Consider the following 21,557-nt stretch of genomic DNA (forward strand, 5'->3'; position numbering starts at 1 on the left):
TTTCACCATGTGGCTCGGGAAAACAATCAGGCGGCGGATATCCTTGCCCGCATCGGCGCAAAACGTGATGCGGTCCCCCCAACATATTTTTGGAAAGGCTGTTCAAGCCATCCGTAGTATGGGAAGGGGACACCGGCAACAACAGTCCGGACCCGGCCAAAATACCCGGTACCGAACTCTCTGGCATAATCGGAGGCTCCGCCACCGAAATAACACCTTCAGCCCACGAAATAATGGCTATTATTGCCCCGTGGACAGAACCATTCCTGGCCTACCTAACTAGATAGGAACTTCCGAAGGACCAAAATGAGGCACGCTGCATAGTGCGGCGATCCAAGGCCTACAGGGTCCATGAGGGAGAATTGTACAAAAAAGCACTACCGGAGTCCTTCAAAGGTGCATCTCCGAAGAGGAAGGGCGGAATCTTTTGGCAGAAATTCACGCCGGACTCGGCGGCCATCACGCCGCAGCCCGGGCTCTTGTAAGCAAGGCCTTCCGTACAGGATTCTATTGGCCAACGGCCCGGGCAGATGCACAGGACTTGGTCCAACGCTGCGCCGGTTGCCAGCTCTTTGCAAATCAAAGTCACATGCCACCCACCGCCCTCCAAACAATCCCCATTACATGGCCCTTTGCGGTCTGGGGGCTTGACATGGTTGGACCCCTTAAAGGGGGAACCCACAAGAAAAAATACTTATTGTTCATGGTGGATAAATTCACTAAATGGATAGAGGCCAAACCTGTTAAAACAGCCGAATCCGGACCGGTGATAGACTTCATATCCGGGGTTGTACACCGTTATGGCGTCCCCCACAACATCATCACTAATAATGGCACAAACTTCACGGCCGACGAGGTAAAATTCTGGTGCAGCAAAATGGGCATCGAACTCGATTATGCTTCAGTCTATCACCCATAAACCAACGGTCAAGTCAAGCAAGCAAACGGTCTTATAATGAGCGGCATTAAACCCAGATTAGTGCGCTCCTTAACGGAGTCTAACATGCACTGGGTAGAGGAGCTCGACTCTGTACTCTGAGGGCTGCGGACCACGCCGAATCGTAGTACCGGATATACACCCTTCTTTATGGTGTACGGCGCAGAGGCAGTCTTGCCCTGTGACATAATTCATGACTCACCTCGAGTGCGCATGTACGAAGAAAGAGATGTCGAGCTCGATCGGCAGGACAGTTTGGACACCCTAGAGGAGGAGCGCGATGTAGCCAAAGCCCGTTCCGCATTTTATCAGCAACAGGCTCGCAGATACCAAAGCAGAGAAGTATGGGCCAAAACTTATAACGTTGGCGAACTAGTTCTATGCCTGCCGGATAAGAAAAAGAACAAGCTCGAGCCCAAATGGGAAGGTCGCTTCATTATTGACCAAGTTCTGACCGGTGGAGCGTACCGACTGCGGGATGTATCGACTAGTCGACTCGAGCCGAACCCATGGAACGCGGCCTGGCTCCAAAGATTCTACGCCTCACCGGACTCTATGTTAGTCCCCTCCCTTTGTCCATTTTCTGCATATACATTATCTGTTTAGTTCTCTTTCTTTCTTTCTTTTATTATTTCTCTAGGCCTTCAAGGGTCACCTCGTGCCTCGCCTGCACATTACAGATGCGCTAGCCACACTCTTCATACCTGGGGGCTTCTTTCACAGAAGCTTAAATTATTTATCTGGGCCTCGTGCCCCACACATGTGTTATACTTCCGCATGTACCTTTTTTCACCATTATATGCATCGATATGACTTAAGTTTTGGCCAAGCTGGGTTGCCTGGCTCTTGTATTTATGCCCTACATTCCCGTTAATTCGGCTAGGGCATAAGGGGAGCACCTCTGCGATTGTTACTGCGGGGTCAGCCGGATGTGTACCTCAGACTGGGTGAAGCCGAAAGCTAGCGTTCTTAAGGGAATATTCGGTCGGTGAACAAAAGATGATTTTTATTTTATTGTCCATATCTGCCCCCAGATGTTTTTCCTGCGTTTCCTATCGCGGTCCAGACATGCACTTTAGGGCATGCTTACCCAGGGAAAGGAACTCTTAACGGAACTATTCTCCCTGGAAGATGTTTCTTACTACCCATGTAATATAACATAACTAGTTGGGCACTTGTCTGATAAAGCACTAATGACCCCTACGCCTGGTCTCCACGCATACCCCGGTTCTTATATAACTGAGCGGGTATTCGGATACACTCCGGACTATTGGGCCCGGAGGTTGAAGCGAAAAGGTCCGCAACGACAAATGATCTACAATCCGGCTAGAAGGCATTATACATGTCACTTTAATTACATAGTCATGCAGACTGACTAAATTCCTCTTCTATACCAACCAATAGGCGGCCTAGCTTACAATCCTGTTGGGAATACTTTGCGGCTAATTCTACTTGCCCATAAACTAAGCTAACGGGGATCTCTTTTCTGTCGGGCCCCACAGGTCTGACCTCGGCCATGTGATTTGGGTCTGCCTTGGTATACCGCGTCTTCACCATGGCCCAGGCTTCTCTGGCACCTTGTCGGCAGGCTGATATCTTCCATAATCGGAAGCGCCGCCGTGCTCCCTTGAGCTTCTCCGCAAGCTCTGTAACGCCCTCTGGCAGGGAGATGGACGGCCACAGGGCCTGGGCAACACCCTGCATCACCTGCCGAACTTGTTCGTGCAGATGTGACAGCTCGAACAGAAGATCACCCGCAAACTCGGGCATCTCCTCCGCGGGACGACCCGTCAGCATACCTAAAGACATAACGCTGTTAGTCGGCTTCTTTGTCGAACTCCTTTAAAAGGATTCGTTCAAGCACTTACTGAAAATGCCGCGCCGAACCCGCCTTTTCTCCTTCTCGGAGTCTGCAAGCTGGGCTCGAATGTCTTTTAGTTCCACGCTCAGCTTGACATTGGCATCTTGGAGATTGTTTTTCTCCCGCCCAACCTCAGTCAGCATGTGTTTGCCAGCCTCTAACTGTCGCACGACATGCTGGTCCCCTGGATTTTCTCCGGATTCATCTGCAAAATCTATTGTTAGATCTGCACCCACGCCGCACACTATATGGTAACCATCATTCTTTAAAGTAAATGTTACCAGCGGGAGGCTTTTTCTGTTCCTGCAATGCGGCAACAGCGGCCCGCAGTTGGGTCTTGCATTCCTCCAGCTCCTGGGACAGCCTAGTATTCTTCTCTGTAAGAATCTGCACATTAAAGATGATCCTTAAATCAGTTCTGCTAACTGTTTCAAGTCTCAGGGGCTACTGATACATATAAATTGCCAGATTTACTTACCCATACATCCTTTACATACTGATCCATGGCTCTGGCTAGACCATCTTGAGCAGCACGGAGGTACGCCTCTCCGGAATTAAAGGCATCAAATGCCTCTGGTGAGAAACAAGCGTCGCGGAGTACGGCCCGGCGGCGCCTATGATTCATGGCACTTTCCACTTCTGAGTTAGTAGCGGATAATCTATCCGCATCCTCTGTAGGGGGATTATCCGGCGCCTGCCCCATATCGGCTTCCGCCTCTATGTCCGGTCCTGGCGCCCGACTGGTGGAGGCCTGATCGGCAACATCGCTGGACATATTCCGGCGAGTGTTTTTTCTGTTAAAGAAACATGGGTGTCATTACATTTTGAGAAAGACGACAACCACGGAGCGGGGTTTTTATACCTTTGCGCCGGCGTCTCCATCCTGACCGCCTTCCTTTTTGGCCTACCCGGCCTCGGCGCCTCTTGTTGGCGAGTTGTTGCGGGTTCGGCAGGGCGTCCCGAATGCCTTCCCTGTAAAAAATGCCATGTGTATATGGTAGGTGAAGTGTTTAAAAGGGGATCCTAGTTTTTGGAGTTAGGATTTTTTGGTTTTTCCTACATGCGATGCAGGGAGCAGTCCGGGATAGTCGGTCGTAATGGCCACCATGGCATCGTTGCAGCTTAACTGATATAACTGCCGGTTTATCAGCTCCAAGGAGATAACCGGATCTTCTTCAAGTCCAGAGTCGAGGGCCCAGTCAGGGTCGTCTGGTTGTGGAGAAGGGCTGCTGACCTCCTTTATGGCTTTTCGCAGTTCCTGCCGCAAAGTGGAAAGGTGAATACTTACGACAAAGAATGCGGGAAAAATGGGAGCGGGGAGATATAACTTACCCAGCTTGGAGGATTGTACATGGAGAATCCATCCCGTGGCTTGATGCGGGTGAACTCCTCTTCCTCACCCTTGAACAATTCGGACAGAATTTTCGCTAAAGCGGCAGCATTGTCCGGACCCTTACGCCCGCAGCGGGTGGCGTCATCCGCCCCGTTATAACACCACAAGGGGTGCCCACGGTATTGAAGTGGTTGCACTCCTCGCCTTATGCAGATCGACATAACTTCGATTATCGTCAATCCTGATTGAGCCAGTGCTTTGATCTGGTTCATCAAATAGAGGACTTCTCTGTTGTCTTCCGCCTGGGGGCTCCGTGGGCGCCAACTTCGGCGCTTCTTTAGAGGAGCATTGTTGAACTCAGGAAGACCCCGGCGAACAGGGTCCGGAAGGGGAACGTCCTCCATATAAAACCATTCTGAAGGCCAGTCTTCGGACGACTTCTTCGGGGTACTGGACAGGTATCCGGTATCGGTGATGCGCCATATTTCGGCTCCGCCCACTTGATAAAGTGATTCCCTCTATGTGCGAGGGACGAGGCAAAATAGCCTTTTCCACAGCTCGAAGTGAGCCTCGCAGCCCAGGAACAACTCGCAGAGAGCAACATAGCCGGTGATATGTAGAATGGAGGCAGTGGTGAAATTGTGTAATTGGAGGCCGTAGAACTCCAGGAGCCCGCGGAGGAACGGATGAATTGGAAATCTGAGTCCCCTTAGTAAGTAAGGAACAAGGCAGACCCGTTCCCCCATAGAGGGACAGGGAAAGCTCTCCGCTTGCTCCCCACCATTATAGGTGGCAAGCCCGGCTCGAACGGGCACCATATACGCCGGAGGGAGAAATCCCTTGGTCTGCAGTTCGACCAATCGACTGTGTGGGACTAAACACCTCTCCCAATCACCGAGCTTAGGGCTACGGGGGCTGGAGGAGGAGCTGCGGAGGTCGGCCATGCTGGAATGGATCTTTCCGAAATGCGCTCTGATGGATTCTCGCTGGGGGGAAGATGGTGTGGATCGGATCTAAGAATCCCCATCCCTTTAATAGACAATTTATTGATCTGGCTAGGGGGACAAATGTAAAAATGCCTTGGCGCCTCGTATTCGTTCGACGCATGAGAGATAGCCCTTATTGGGCACAGAAGCCAAGAGGATCAACATTTATGGGGCCGGACACTGCTTACAAACACTTGAAAATTGGAGAAGAACCCGCCTTGCAATGTCGAAGACAACACTGCGTGTCGGACTCATCGTCATTGAAGCCTGGTTCGGGGGCTACTGAGGGAGTCCTGAATTAGGGGGTCTCCGGACAGCCGGACTATATCCTTTGGCCGAACTGTTGGACTATGAAGATAAAAGATTGAAGACTTCGTCTCGTGTCCGGATGGGACTCTACTTGACGTGGAAGGCAAGCTAGGCAATACAGATATGTATATCTCCTCCTTTGTAACCGACCTTGTGTAACCCTAGCCCTCTCCGGTGTCTATATAAACCGGAGGGTTTTAGTCCGTAGGACAACATACAATCATACCATAGGCTAGCTTCTAGGGTTTAGCCTCTCCGATCTCGTGGTAGAACAACTCTTGTAATACCCATATCATCAAGAATAAATCAAGCAGGACGTAGGGTTTTACCTCCATCAAGAGGGACCGAACCTGGGTAAAACATCGTGTCCCCTACCTCCTGTTACCATCCGCCTTAGACGCACAGTTCGGGACCCCCTACCCGAGATCCGCCGGTTTTGACACCGACAGTCATCTTCCTCGCCTTTTCCCTCTCACGATAAAAACATGAGGGACCCCGAGCGCACATGGCACCAAGGTCGCGCACACGCCATCCACACCTTCCTACCCCCCTATAAAACATCCCCTGGTGTCCGCCCCAACCCTCTAGGGTTTTTCTTCCTCCACCGCCAACAGAGACTATTCCCTTATGTCTTTCTTCCTCTCCATGCCATACCCGTGAGCACCCGAGAGCGCCTTCATGGAGAGCACATGAACACCGATGAAACAAGGCATCGGCGAGGTGTCGAGGAACTCTGTCTTCCTCCTCTATGTCAACAATGCATGGAGATATGTGACATGCGCGGGGGTGTAGAATCATGCACTTGTTCTAGTGCACACATGCACGCATCCGGGGGAACCCGAGAACTCACTCCAGTGAGCCTCAACCATGGGCTTTGCTCGTCGCTCGCACCCCCTGTTTCCTCAATTCATCGACACACAATCGCACTGCCACCATCAGATCTCGTTTGCATAGTTAGGATTAGAATCTGCATACTCATTTGCTGCTCTTTTTCATCACAATCACGGACGCATGGGCCCCCTTGTCATACTTCGGGTCAAACACTTAACACACCCAACTCTCTCTCTGTGTGTGTGTGTGTGTGTGTGTGTGTGTGTTCGATCACGACGAGCCAACCAAGTGGATCAACCCTTGTGCTCTCACCGCGGCGATGCGGGTTCGATCCCTCATGAGCGCCCTTTTTGCCAATTAATTTCGTCATAACAAATGGGCCGTGGTCCCACTTGTGAGTGACTACGTCGTCTCTATCTAGTCAGCTTGCCACGCAAGCACCTTGGACCCACTAGTAGTCACATTGGCTAGTTGGGTCCTAGGTGGCTTTATTTTTGTTTATTTTTTCTTTTCTTTTATTTTTTAATTTAAATTCTTTTTTGAATTTCCAAAAGTATTTTACATATATATTTGTATTTGAATAATTCACATCTGGATATTCTAAAACCCAACATATACAAACTATAAATGACTTTGGGGTAGAATTTTCCACTCATGAATTCGGAATTTGTTTTTGCATTTGAACATTTTAAAAATTCGAACACATGTCTCTTTTGCAAATAGACCCCTAACCTTTGTCAAATTCACAAGTCTTCGTGCTTGGTTGGAATTCAGCAAATGCTATATGAATATTGACCAGAATCTCGCAAGGATTCTGTTGGTGTGACTTTTTAAGTTGAACAAACCATTTTCATGTTTACTTCAAATTTGCTCAAAACCCCCTTCTTTTGTTTTTATTGCATCCTTTTATCCTTTGTCCAAATGATGCAAACTTTTTATATATTTGCATCAGAAAGTTCCAAGGAATTAAGAAATAATATTTCAATGTTAAGTTTATGTACTATGTTTCAAAACCTTCCTGTTTTGCAAAAACAACCCCTAAAACTTCTTCATTTCATAACTTCCAAACTATGAATTTGTTTGGTATATGTTTAATGCATTTTGGGTAAATTTTCATGAACAACATGCATTTGACATGATCATGCATTACTGTCACCATTTGCCACTGTTTTTAGTAACTTCAATTAAATAAATGCACTTGGAGTTTCACTTGGATTAAACTCACTTTGATCAAACTCCAATTAAACTTGCTAGTGAATTAATTCAAATGCATCTTTAGCATGCCATGCTAGTTGATGTTCATGCATTATGCCATGCCTTGTTTGTTTACCGCATCATTTGCTTCTTTCTGGTTTGGTTCTTATCGGTAGAGTTAGACAACGTTACGAAGTTCGAGGAACTGAGCGACGATCTCTCCGAAGAGTTGGCTTACTATCAACTTGAGGATACAATAGGCAAGGATGATCATTACCTCAGATACTATTAGTAGCTTTACTTGCTAGGTGTCTTGATGCTAAAGTTTGCTCTCGCTACCTACCACATTGTCTTCAAGCCTCCCAATTGACACGATACGACCTTTAATCTCCACTACCTAGCAAACCATTGATTGACTATGTCACCGCTTTCTCAATCCTTCTTATAGCTTTGCTAGTTGCAGACGTAGGTGTTTACATGTAACAACATGGATATCTTATCGTGCTTAATTGTTAAACTTGACTATACACTTGGCTAAGGGCGGAAGGCTCAGGCCTTTGCCCTAGTGTTTTGTTCCACTCTTGCCACACTAGTTTCCATTGTTCTGGCTATTATGTTCCTTGATGAGCGCATCCTACCATGTGTGGGAGTTATGGGGCTCCCCTTGAACTCCTTTATCTAGGTTTGAAGTCTTCGAAAGGACCCAACATTGGTACTAAAATTTGCCAACATAAAACTTGCATAGGGAGTGATCAACCCATGGATTGTTCAATAAACAACTTGGGTCAGTGCCTCAAAAGCATTGGCTGCAATGGCAGCCCATGGGCCACCACGGGGAACCGGGTTTGGCTAGTCATGGCCTTAGCCAATCCGGCTAGGACCGGGCATAGAGATATATTCAGATCATATCCAGATGATGACCCACCGGGAGGTTCTCTGATTAGATTGGCATTACCTAGAGGAACTTGTTACTTCTGAACACCTCGAACGTATCGTGTTTACATGGTGGTTCTCATGGGCCCTGGACTTGGTATGTAACATCCCAAATTTTCAATTTGGAATGTTATACATAGGTCATTCATGCATATCATATTTTATTGCATTTCGTTTTGTGATCCTCGAAATCCTAAGCAACTCAAGGACCCTTGGAGAGAGTTGGGGATTTTTCCTCGTTCTCATATTTGAGTTTCATCAAATATTGGAACAAGGATCACTTTGGTTTTAACTAGTTTTCTCTCCAAAAATATTTCATATCAAAATATATGAGAGGAGATAATATGACTTCTCCAAAATAAATGAAATATTAGAGGAAAAATATTAAAATAAAATAAGTTAATTTATTTGCGTTTTATCGCTATTTTATTTGAATTAGGAAAAATATGCGTTTTTCAAAATTGCATTAGAGGCCCAAATAAGTGTTCACCTTGTCCGGCGTATTTTTAGAGGATGGGGAAAATTTATTTCAGGATTTTTGGAGTCCGTTTAGTATTTCTTTTCTTTGTTTTTCTGCACGGAATTATTTTAAAAAAAGTTACCGCCTTACCGGATCGTGTCCGCCTGGGACACCGACCCGGCCGGACCTTTAAGAGGCGAGGCCCCGACCTGCCGCCAGCCCCCGCCCGCACGCCTCGCCAAACCCTAAGCCGCCGCCGCGCCTCGCCGCTGCCGCTGCGCCGCCGTCCCGCCGCCACTGGAGTCGTCGCCCGCCGTCGCCGATCTCCACCCAGCCACCGCCGTTGACTTTCGTCCGGTCGGTTTTTTTTAGAAACCCTAGACCGTTTTTTTATTAGATCAGTTTTTGTTTCGGTTTTTCTTCCGGTTCGGTTAAGTTGCGGACGTTCGTCCGTACATTCGTTTTAACGAACACCGTTCACCCATTAGTCACAGACAGCGAACGTTCGTTCGTTAGCCTGTTCATCAGTTTTTCTTTTTCCAGGGTTTTTCGCGATTATTTTCGATCGCGATTTCTGACCCGGTTTTCGTTTTAGTTTATCTTTTCGCTCGTTTATCGGAATCAGGCGATTCAAGCGCCTAGATCTTCGTCTCGAAGCCCTCTTTCTGTTTAACAAACTTGAACAAGATTTTGGTACTATAAAATTTGACTTTGGTCCAGATTAGTAATCGGATCTTGTTTCTTTCACAGTTTGAGTTTCGTTGCTCTGTTTGATTTGTTTCTTTTTGCAAACCGGAGTTCTTCAGTTGAACTTTTTGGATAGATCTTCTTATTTGAGATTTACCCGTGCATCCTTGCTTGATTGCTTATGTATGCTATTGTTTTTTTGCGATAGAAAACCCGGAGTGCGAAGCGTGCTACTACGAGTCTTTAGGATTTGCAGATCGTCAGCAAGGCAAGTAACACTTTGATCATACCCCTTTATCATCCAGTTTTATGCATTAGTTTCAACCTTCACACATTGCATGAGTAGGGTCTCTTAACATGTGGGTGTGGGAAGTAGATAATGAGGTAGAACCTATTACCTGTTTTATTATCAAACCCTTGGGAGTTACTTCTACGTTATGCTTATATTGCCATGCTATGCTCATAGACATGGATTGGGATTGAGCGTATCCATGACAGATGTGAGATGTTAATTAATGGTTTAACTTAAGGTGGCAAATTTAATACACATCTGGGTGGATTGCTTGTGGGCACCTGGAGAATCCAGTGTTGTCCTAGGATATCCCGGAGTACCCGTGTGATCATCCTATGGTCCACCACCCAGGCTCAAAGAGATCTTAAGGCTATTCATGCTAGAAACTTCTGTGTGCAGCCACAAGCCATTATGGGCTCTAGCATAATTGAGTAAGTTGCGTGAGTTCTTGAAGAGGTGGACTAGCAGATGTAGGGGATTGTAGGTGTACCGGTCCACCCGGAGTAGAGAGCAAGTGCTTCTGAAAGATTGTGTCTCGGTCATCCGTTCCTCAAACACCATGTAGTGCGAGAAATCCAACAGAGTGGATCGAGTCTTGTGGGGAAAAGTGCGCAAACCTCTGCAGAGTGTATAAACTAATCATGGTTAGCCGTGTCCCCGGTTATGGACATCTTGAATATCTGGTTTATGGATTATCATAAGGATCTCATCACTCTAAATTAATTTGTTGGGTTGATAATATCTTTTACTTGGGATTGAGTTGGATGAACCTTCTCAATATTGTTCAACTACCATGATAGTTAAATAAAATATATTCCTTTGTTGTAGGAAAAAATTGGCTTTAGGCAAAACATATTAACCATACAGCCTCCACCAGCCATATATGCATGTAGTGATAGCATTTGTTCTATTCATTACTCTCCTGTGTTACATTGCCAGCATATTCCATGTGCTGACCCATTTTCGGGCTGCAACGTATCATGTTGCAGACTTTTCAGACGAGGAGTAAGACGCGATAGGTCGTTTGTCCTGCACTCAACTATGCCGTTGGAGTTGATGGACTCACTTTATCTTCCAAGCCTTCCGCTGTTATCGCATTAGATGACCTTAAGCCATATTTTTTGTAATAAGTTCTCTCTTGAGACATTCGATGTAATAAGTGTGTGATTGCCACTCTGTTATAAATCCTTCGAGTACTGTGTGTGTCAGCATTATCGATCCAGGGATGACACTGAAGCACAGAGACTTGACCGTTTGAGGTCAGGTCGCTACATGGTGCAACGGGTATGCATGTGAAACTTATAATGGGAAGTTGGAAGCACCCATGTAGGGTTAAAATCTTTCAAAAAGCCATGTCCGCAGTTACGGATGACTTGGAAATTTATAATGCCAGACGTAGACAACTTCAACTAATGAATAAAACTTGCCCAACCGTGTGCTTATCGTGATTATCTCTTCTTGTGGGTAAGCAAGCAAGAAGGGGACACCATGGGGTTAGGAATGAGTCGTAGGTAGGTGTTCAGGATCACTCCTTAATTAGCTAGTTGCGCCCCCTTTGTGTAGGTTGATCTCATCTTATTTAGTATATGTAGGAATAGTTGGTTTATATTTCTTAGATGCTTACTGCACCCTCACCACTTAATGATATCATACCCATAAGTGATGCTAGTCTTAGTACCCTTGTTAATGTACTTGCTAAGTCCAAAAGGCTAACAAATACCACAACAACTCCAGATGCAGGTGTCGACGAGACAAGTGTAGGTTCAGATTATGTCCTCAATTACCAGGCTCACTACGATGGAGATAGTGGCAGATACTATGTGATTCTTGGTTGCGATCACGACAATCATTAGATTGGGATTCCGGTAGGCGGTCTAGGACTGCAGGGTGGACGTTTTGCCTATTTCTCTCGCCTCTTAGGCAACCTCGGTTCTTGTCCGTACCCGGGCCCATCTTTCTTCCGCTGCCATGAATGATGTAATGTTGGGTCGTGTTGACCCTGGTGAAATTTTTACGTATTGGGATGTGCTTGCCCCATTGTCACTCGTATTTATCTCTTCATCTCTTTTAGTTGTATTAGTTGTGATGTTCATATGTTGGGCGACCAATATGCACTTCTAGCCCGTGAAGATTGCAAAGATTTTGTTGGGAGTAGGAACGCATCTTGTGTGTTACATCCTTGCCCCTTTGGACGTGGCAACGTGCGTTGCGGGTCACCGAGTTGATCATCTAGGCGGCCACCACCGATGGATCCTCCTTCTCAGACTCCGGCAACGGGATGAATGAATCCATACGGTGGCAAACGTCAAAAGGGTGGGAGCATTGGTGCATGACGGCGGCGATCGGCTGGAGAGGGTGGGAATGCGTGGACTTTTTGGTGTGGAAATAGTATGAATGTGGCGAAATATGTGGGCTTCGGGTGTGCTGGGGTTGTCGGAGTCATACGTGACAGAGGTCCGGACTCCGGCAGACCTCCCCTAGCTTTGCATCTCACGCGGACGTTTGCGGCATCGTATTGGATGGCAAAAAAAAGTTCGAATGTGTTGGCTCGAACATTTGCGGGCGTTTGGGGGGACGGCGTTAGACATGCCCCAACCTGCAATTTCACATATATGTTTCATATATCGATAATTGACTCCTTTGTTAAAATGGTCCTTATTTCAATTTATTATTTCACATAGCATGTGATGTAAGCAACTTAATGAATATAATCGTTCAGATGCATGGATGGTTGACGGAGATAGCACGTCGACCGGTCGCTCATACATGGCTTAACTTTAGTTGGCAAAATGAGTATGTTTCTCAGGTACAGTCACGCCTCATAAGTGGTTCTCACCAAACTTATTAATCCACCAATCTGAAAATCCAACCGAGCTGATAATCAGTGAAGATGGTGAGTGGGATACAACATTGCTCTTGCAAATGACTTGTCACCATCCCCATATCGTCCTCGGAAAAGACCATACGAAGTCTCAACAGTGAGGCGCTAGGACAACACGCGTTAATTGCACTGGATGGATGACGCAGTAGCTGCTGGTGTCACGATGGTTCCATGGAATGACAACCTCCTCCTAATCTACAGGGCCCTATTCCGAAGAAAATCCTGGAGCGTCCAGCTCATGTCCATGCGGTTTCCTAATCAAACCATCACAATGTCGAAGCCCTCACTCTAGCGATGGTAATAGACCCCATCTATGCACGTGGGATGAAGGATGATGGTCCTGTTCGATCGAGCAAAAGGACCGTCACACCGCGAATCTTAGAAGCAAAAGGCCAAAGATACGTGATGCTCCGTAGTAGCAAGAGCCAAGAGGGATGTCCATTCACAGGATCGAGGTGCTAAATCACACCATCGATGAGATGCTTTTGTCTTTTCCCTTAGCACTCCAAGAATTAAAAACCTTATTTGCTGACTTTTTTTAAAAAAACTCCACCCACATATTGATCAAATAACAATAGTCTTATAATAATCGTTCATTACATAATTAGCCACGCAGGGCGAAACAGAATTACAAATATACCATCGGACATGGTATCAAAACTAAATTTTGCTATCTCATGCGCCGCCTTGTTAGCTTGCCTATCAATCTTAACAATCTTGGGATCAACAATAAACTTGGAGGCACTGATCGCTTCCATTTTTAAATCCACATAAGGAGACCTATCAACAGTTTCTTTTGCTAGGAAAGATGCAGCAAAGGAGCAGTCAGTTTCCAAGATAATTGGTTTGTGAAGAGTAATACCAATGTACAGCCCGGCGAGGCACGCACAAAGTTCCACCTCCTCCGCTCTGGAGCAGACTCAAATAAAATCCCAAGAAAACACCAGGACTTCTCTGAGTTGATTCCTAGCGACAACCCCAACGCTAGCAGATCTCAAGCTCTCCACAAAACTAGCATCAACGTTTATCTTAATATACTCCCGCTCTGGAGGCTTCCAAACAACACAATCATTTTCATTTAGCGGACTAAGATTCTCCCCATTACCCATCACCCCCTTCCCTTTGGTGCTTTGGTCCACTTGCACACGAGCGATGAAAGTGGAGAAAGTCTTCCAGTAATTTTCCACGAAGATAACAGATGCATTCACCGATTCTTTCCCTCTTCCAAAAATCAAATCGTTCCTCGGATGCCAAGCTCTCCAGAACATAAATAACACTTGCTCGCGTACCTGAGACCCCAATTGGTCAAGCAGGATGAGAAGCCAGCCTGGCCCCGTAAATCTGAACAACTCCTCTCTCGAAATATTCCACACATCCCCCAAGGCGATACGCAAAGCACGCGCCTTAGGGCAGGTCACTAGAGCGTGGAAGATATTTTCTTCCTGAACTCCACATATAGTACACATACTCATGACTGGAGACCGTTTGATGGTGAGTTACTCTATTCACCTGAACTGCCAAACTGTTGGTTGTAGCTCTCCAAGCAAAAATAATTTTAGTTTTAGCAGCACTCTATCTATTGTTGCCTCCTAGAAAAAAAACATCAGAACACCGAAAATACATAGGAGCACTTGGGTGACAAACCCCCTATATTCAAAAATAATTTAGCAATCCAAAAAAAGTCAAAAAATCCTGATTTTTTATGGAATCAAAGAAGACCATGTATTGCACTCGTATAAAAAGATTGTACATGGAATGGCTTTCATTGTACTTCGGGTCAAAGATTTACCGAAAAAACTAGATACAAGTACTATTCATGCTATATTGTCATTATAAATTTGTTTTTGCCATGAAATCAATGGGTATCATTAATTGGCCAAACTGTTTATACGAGTATAATACCTGGTCATATTTGATTCCAAAAAAGTTCCAGAATTTTTGACCCTTTTTTGAATTACAAAACTATTTTTGAATATAGGGGGTGGAGCACCCAAGTGCTCCTAATTTGCTTCCATCAGAACACCTCCTATCACATCGCATTGGGAGGGCACAAAGGTGGGAGGGGAGGCACCGAGTCCCTCATGTGTGTTTCTTCTTTTGGCTTTTGATTTTCAAATTTTTATATCTTTTGAATAAAAAAATTCAAATTAAGTTTTGTTTTCAGATTCGTGTTTTTCGTGACGAGGGCTTTCAAATAAGATCCATTTTGAATATGTTTTGACAAATTTTGAATTTTTTGTTAAGTTTTAACTCTTAAAACTTAGTACGAGCGATCGATAAAATCACGACTTCGGTACCTGCTATGGACAACAAAAACCACTTAAAGTTTCAACTCTGAAACTTCATATTCACGACCGTGAAAATAAAAAAATCAGATATAAAATTGTAAATTTTAACGATTTAACTTAAAACTTACTGTGCCCTTGTGCGGATCTAACAACCTTGCGAATCGTGAGGTAATCAAGCTGTCGGGCAAGGCTTGGCGGGTGTGTGCCCCTGCAAATTTCTGACATCGCTGTGATATGCCATGTGTGGGTCCTTTTGACTGTATTGGAGTGATGAAAATTTAGGGTATCTCCAACATCCTCTAAACCCGACACATTATTTGTGAACTGGTACAAACCAGTTCGCGGACACGAATGCGGGAGTCGGACATTCAATCGTATCCCTTAAACGTCCGTCCAATTCCGGCCAATTTATTTCAAATGCATAGCTATTTGAGCAAATTAATTAAATTGTGTGTTTATAGCGCCTAATCACAATCAAAAAGAGGCGGATGTTCAGAGTTCTTACATGGGCCCAAACACAAAATTTCCAGTCCGACGGTCCGTGCAAAAACGGCATTTTTGTCGATGCTGATGGTATCGATGGAATTGACAATGGATAGTTTCCACTTGGGTTGGCCATTAAATTTCAACCAACGGTGCATAAGGACGAAGTTCTTCTTCTACACCTTCAAGAACAAGTTACACACATGGGAGAGCTAGAAAAAAAAAACCTTGTCAACAAGTTACATATCCGGCCAAATGACCAACACATAGAGTATATCCGGCCAACAAGTTACATATCCGGCCAAATGAACAACTCATAGAACAATTACTTAGTGATTTGTGCACCACTTGGCCACCAAATGATTGGTTGTTTTTAATTGCCGCAATACTTGCTCACAGCCTCTTGGATGATGTACCATCGATGGTTGAGCGACTTTCTTCCACGATCGTGGATGAGTTCATTGAGACAGGGCTCGAAATTCGTGTGGTGATGAAACCAAGAATGAATATTTGACTAAAATGTTGTGCCATTTTGCTCCGTGTCATGGATTGGATCGATGCTAGTGGCCAACCATGCGTTGGCAAACAACTCGTCCTCCCGTGTTGAAACTTTCTCCTCTACACCTCTTCTTTGCATTGGTCGTCCAATCCTTCGGATCAAGGTTGCTGTCGTCGTACGCGTCCTGCTCCAGCTGCCCCGTGCACGAGCCCTGCTGCTAGGCGTATGTGACCAGCTGCGCAACCGACTGGGTGTACGTGCCCGGCTGCTGGGCATACACCTCCGGCTTTGAGCCATCCACTTGTCCGTTCTCAAAGCCGCCCCATCTCCGTTGTGGATTATCTTCATCATCTCCCTATATGTGTCGTCATATGCTGTCACGCCCGATTGAGACATACCAGCGAATAGCGGGCGGGCACCAAGCTAATCCACGTTCGGCGTCTATGACCGAACAAGCTGCAGCGATGTCGAGTCGGCGAAATGGAGCAGCGCTGCATTGACATTGACGAAATATGACACGCACTGGACGACGAAGGCTAGTGACTGCTACTGCCATCGAGCTGTTCGGCGGCGTAGAAGCAGGGCAGCTAATATTGCTCCGGGCAGGGAGGCGTGTTCATGGATAGCGGTGGCTACATAGTTTAGCGTTCCCGACCCTGCTCAGCCCCTCCACCCATCCATGGCCCTACCCATTGCCCCCGCTACCCTAGCTTGCCGTGTCACTGAGTTGATTTTCTGGACAGCCATCTTTTTTGGATCCTCCACATCCGCTGGCTCTGACAGCTATTCGTACAGGTCCATGTGGCGGCGAAAAGAGAGAAGCGCGGTAATTTGGGTGGAGGGCGGTGGTGATCGGAGAGGAGAGAGTGGGGAGAGGAGGTTGGTGTGGAATTAGTGCGGACTACTCCAAATGCATGGGTTCTACCTTGGTTTTGGATGGGCCGGGGGTGTCGGAGTCCCCGTGGTGCCCGACTATGATTTTGTGTTCTAAAAATCTACTCACTCCAATGGTAAGTTTTATCGAAATAACACCAAAGAGATAATTGAACATATGCCAACACAAGCAGATATTCAAAAGCACCCCAACCAGCCAAATCCAGTGGCATCCAATAGCAAGACAGGGACTTGACAATGTGCTAGATGGCCAGGGCCATCGATGGAAAGAGGTCAGGAATGCAACCTGCTAAATCCAGTGGCATCCAATAGCAAGGCAGGGACTCGAGATTGCACTAGACAACCAGGGCCATCTATTGAAAGAGGTTGGCCATGGCTATTCTGCGGCTACCAAGCCCCCTACAGGTTGACCCAATAATTGGTAAGCGGTTGGAAGGGTCCCTATAAAGCGGTGGAAAACCCCATTATTGCGGCATCAGGCCACCCGCGTACCATAGAATCCAAAGTATTGTGGCGGCGACATAATTGATGCCCTGGCATCTCCGAGCTCCCTTACCATTACCACAACCACGTCCCATGTCGTGCTCTCAGGAGGTCAGGATCACCAGAAGTAAGACTCGAGGGGGTGGGTGTTGGTATGGTACTTGGATCCTCTAGGTTGTCACAAGTGAAGCAGTCTCCAATGGAGAAGTTGCCTGATGCCACCAACTCTTTCATGACCCAAACTAGAAGTGTCGGCAATGAATACCTAACCTCAGACCCCTACAGCTGACAGAAGAAATACTGGTTAGCGTCATCTCCTCTAGACGACCCCTCCCCCCCCCTCCTAAGCGAAAAGAAGAAATACGCTAGTGTTCCCATTGACCGAAGACCATTAGCCCGACAAACCTAGCCGCCGACGGTAAGGGTTTTCTGACAGGAAATTCCATCGTCCTTTGGATCAAAGAAGCCCTAAATGATTTTTTTCTATAGGAATCTTATCTTCCAATTTCTTTATGTTGCTCTCTTTGTTTTGAAGAGGGGAACTAAGCCCCCTAGTACTATGCTTGATTAGCAATGTGGTGATGGGTTAGATAAATTTTAAGTAGCTTCAAGTCCCTTTTTACCATCTACTTCTACGTCAACTTTGGTTGCCCCCTACAAAGTCTTAAAAGTAAAAAAAAAAGTAAAAGAACTATGTGCAACAGCCGACTCGAAACACACTCAAAATTAGGAGACCATTCAATTCTTTAACCACTATATATGTCAATACATAAATCTCTTGGTTGTTTCTAAAGGCAAATGATTATGGCCGGGCGATCGGCTGAAGTTTGCTCGGTCATACGCGAGGCACATGATCGAGGCCCATCATACATCTCGCAAACATCCCCTGACCCACCTTAGCTTCTTTCTTCCTCTATCTTCTTCCTCCCGATTTCCTTCTATCTCTCAACCGTGCCCACACGCCCACACTAACCCAGCCGAGCCGTGCCATGGTCGCCATCTCCTCGGCTCCATGGTTTCATCTCCTTTTTTCTCCCCTGTAGCCTTGATGGAGGGCACATGTCGTGGTCCCCTTTTCTCTCCCCTACAACATCATTTTTTGCTAGAACCGGCCCAAGGAGAAGTTGCAACCACGCACAACCGGCAGTGTTGGGAGTTGTGATCGATGCGCGATACATAGAGGATTTTTTGCTGGATCCGGCGACAGCAGAAGTTACAACCGGTTGGGAAAGATGGTACAACCACAAGCGAGGGATGCTACAACCCGACTTCTTTTTTTGCTTCAATTGACTACAAATGTTTTGTTGTGAGATTTTTTGCTCCAACCATAGGCAAGGGATGCTACAACCAGCCTTTGTTTTTGATTCAGTTGATTACTGAGTTTTGTTTTGTGGGATTTTTTAGTTGGAAATCGGTGTTTTTATCTCGAACACTGGCTAACTATTTTGCTTCAAAGGATTATTGGAGTTTTGTTATGTGAGTTTTGTATGCTGGGAACCGGTGTTTCTTTTGCTGGAACTGGTTGTTGTTTGCTTCAACTGTTTGCTGGAGTTTTAGGATGCAAGTCAACGACGGCGGCGAGCGGAGACGGCGACCAGTGGGGGAAGAGCTACAACGAGCTTGTTTTTTTGTCTCCGATGACCCATGTATAAAATTGCCGAAAGCGGCATCCTGCGGGAGGCGGAGTTAGGGCATCTCCAGCCGCGCCCCAGGAAGGCCTCCCCAGGCGATTTTTTCGCGCCGGCGTAAAAAAAACGGTCTAGTCGCACCCCCAGGAGCCCGATTTTCGCCGGCCTGGGCCAAAAACAGCGCCGGCGGACCCAGGCCGAACCTGGCGCGTTGGGGGGCGTCCGGGGGCGCCGGGGCGAACTGTTTTGGCGCGAAACAGCCGCGGGCCCGCCGCGTCAGCGACACGGCGCCTCGTCTTCCCCCAACGGCCTCGGTTCCCGCGGGGAATCAATGCCAAGGCTGCCGCCGATCAGCCTTGCCATTGATTCCTCACGGGCGGCGCGTCACGGGACGGCGCGCCGACGCCTCCCCTCCCTCGCACGCGTACACACGGGTGCGGCGCGGCTATATAGCCGGTGGCCTGCACTCGCCTGTGCCCACACCAGCCCCGCCCCTCGCCGCCGCCCAGCTCCTCCCTCTCCCTACCTCTCCCGAGCGCCGCCGCCCAGCCCCTCCCTCTATCTCTCTACCTCTCCCGAGCACGTCGCCATGGCGGAACGCTACCCCGGAGACGAGGCGGCGGCCAACGGCTTCGGCCGCCGTTCACTCCGCGAACAGGAGTCCTGGCTCCTGTTCCAGGCGAACATCCCGGGGCCGCCGGACATGCGCGCCGGGCCGACGGGGTGGAGGCTCAGCGCCGGGGGAGTGCCCATTCCCCTGTTGCCCGACGCCGTGGCGAAGCCGGAGTACTTCGCCGAGGAAGTCGAGGTCGTGCGCGCCTCCCTCACCGACGCCCAACTCTCCCTCCCCCAGTATGCCGCCGACAACCACGCAGCTTGGGCGGCGTATTTCGAGCGCCGCCAGCAGCAGCGCTTGGCGTCCATCAACGGCGCGCCGGTGGTTCGCGGCCGGCAGAACAGCGAGGGGCGCCACCTGTGGTGGGGCGTCCCCGGCCGCACACTCGAGGGCGTGCTGACGTACCTCGAGGGCGGCAACGACCCGCCGTTGGCGTACCCGGCGAGGGTGGCCGCCCCGGCGCAGCACCGACGCGTCGGGCCATGGGCGCCAAGGAGGTTCGGGTCCTCCTCCTCTTCTTCCTCCTCCCGATCTTCATCGCACTCCTCCGGCTCTCCGGCCCTGCTCGGCGTTAAGGCCGAGCCCGCGGCGGAGACGCCGCTCGGCCGGCGCACTCGCAGCGCCGGCATCGTCATCAACGAGGGCGGCCGGCGCGCCTACTCGTCGGCTCCTCCTCCGCGCTTCGTCAAGCCAAAGACGGAGCCGGGGCTCGCGCCGGTGAAGAAGGAGCCGGCCGCGCCGGTGACGACGGAGCTCGACGACGACGACGCGGCCCTGGATTGGGCGCGCAGGGACTCCATAGCGATGGAGAAGGAGCGCCTGGAGAAGGCGAAGGAGCGCCAGCGCGCCGCCCTGCTTCGCTTCGCAGAGCGTCGACGCGGCCGCGACGAAGGCGGAGTCGTCGTCATCTGCGACAGCGACGACGACGACGACGATGCGCCGCCACCAGTCCGCCATGGCGACGCCAGGCAGGGGTCCAGCAGGGGCGCCCGCGTCAAGGAGGAGAAGGCCGACGACGACGACGGCGGTGACTTCAGCCAGTTTTTCCTTTAGATTAGTTTATGTATATGTGCTATGTAATGAAAATCCGCGAACTTTGCCGAAATGTGCCGAAATTTATCGTGTTTAAGCCGAACTTCGCCGAACTTTTTTTATTTTAAAACGTGCCTGGGACGGCCCTGGGGCCGGCGGCTGGGGACCAACTCGCCCCAGGTCCAATTTTTGCGCCGGCTCACCCCCAAGCGGTGATTTTAGGCGCCTCTGGGGGACAACGGCTGGAGATGCCCTTAGAACCAGTGTGTGGTGGTGCTACATTAGAAAAAGTTGCAAGAGGGGAGATGGGGACGGTGACTACCGGCAAGCTGTGGGGTAGCGTCGTTGTTTGCGAGCGCGGGCGGCAGGCTGGCGGCTATGCAGTGAGTGCCGCGGGCAAATGCGGTCGGGAAGCGAAGAGATTCGAAGGTCAATGCTTCAAAATGCATGACACGCATGATGAAGGGGATAAAGAAAGGATCTAACAACGGCGAATGTCTTCATTGTGCGGCTCGCGCGGCGGTTTGGCCGAAATTTGACCCGGCCGAAGGGCCTAGCACTGGCCTTTCCTAAAAGACCAAGCCAATTGTCTTTGTGAGGCCTGTAGACCGACATGAGTGTCATAAAATTGCTATGAATGGTTTCTCAAAAATTCCTATGAAAATGATATTCTATAAAAATGTAAAGGAAGTTTTCTGTAGGAGTTTTATCTTTCCTTTTTTGTCTCTAACAAGGGACCAAGCACTCTAGTCTCTAGAACTATATGCTTGATTAGTAACGTGGTGATGAGTTTGATAAGCTTTAAGTAAGATCAAGCTCTCAGTTCGGAGATAGTTTGGATGATTAGTGCTGGAGTGAAGAAAAAGAATACAAGACGACACCAACATCATCTGTCAGTCCACCACGTGGAGAGGGCACGCACGACAACAA

This window comes from Triticum urartu, chromosome 5A (genome assembly GCF_056163025.1).
Source record: "Triticum urartu cultivar PI428250 chromosome 5A, HENAU_Tu73, whole genome shotgun sequence".
In the NCBI taxonomy this organism is placed as follows: domain Eukaryota; kingdom Viridiplantae; phylum Streptophyta; class Magnoliopsida; order Poales; family Poaceae; genus Triticum; species Triticum urartu.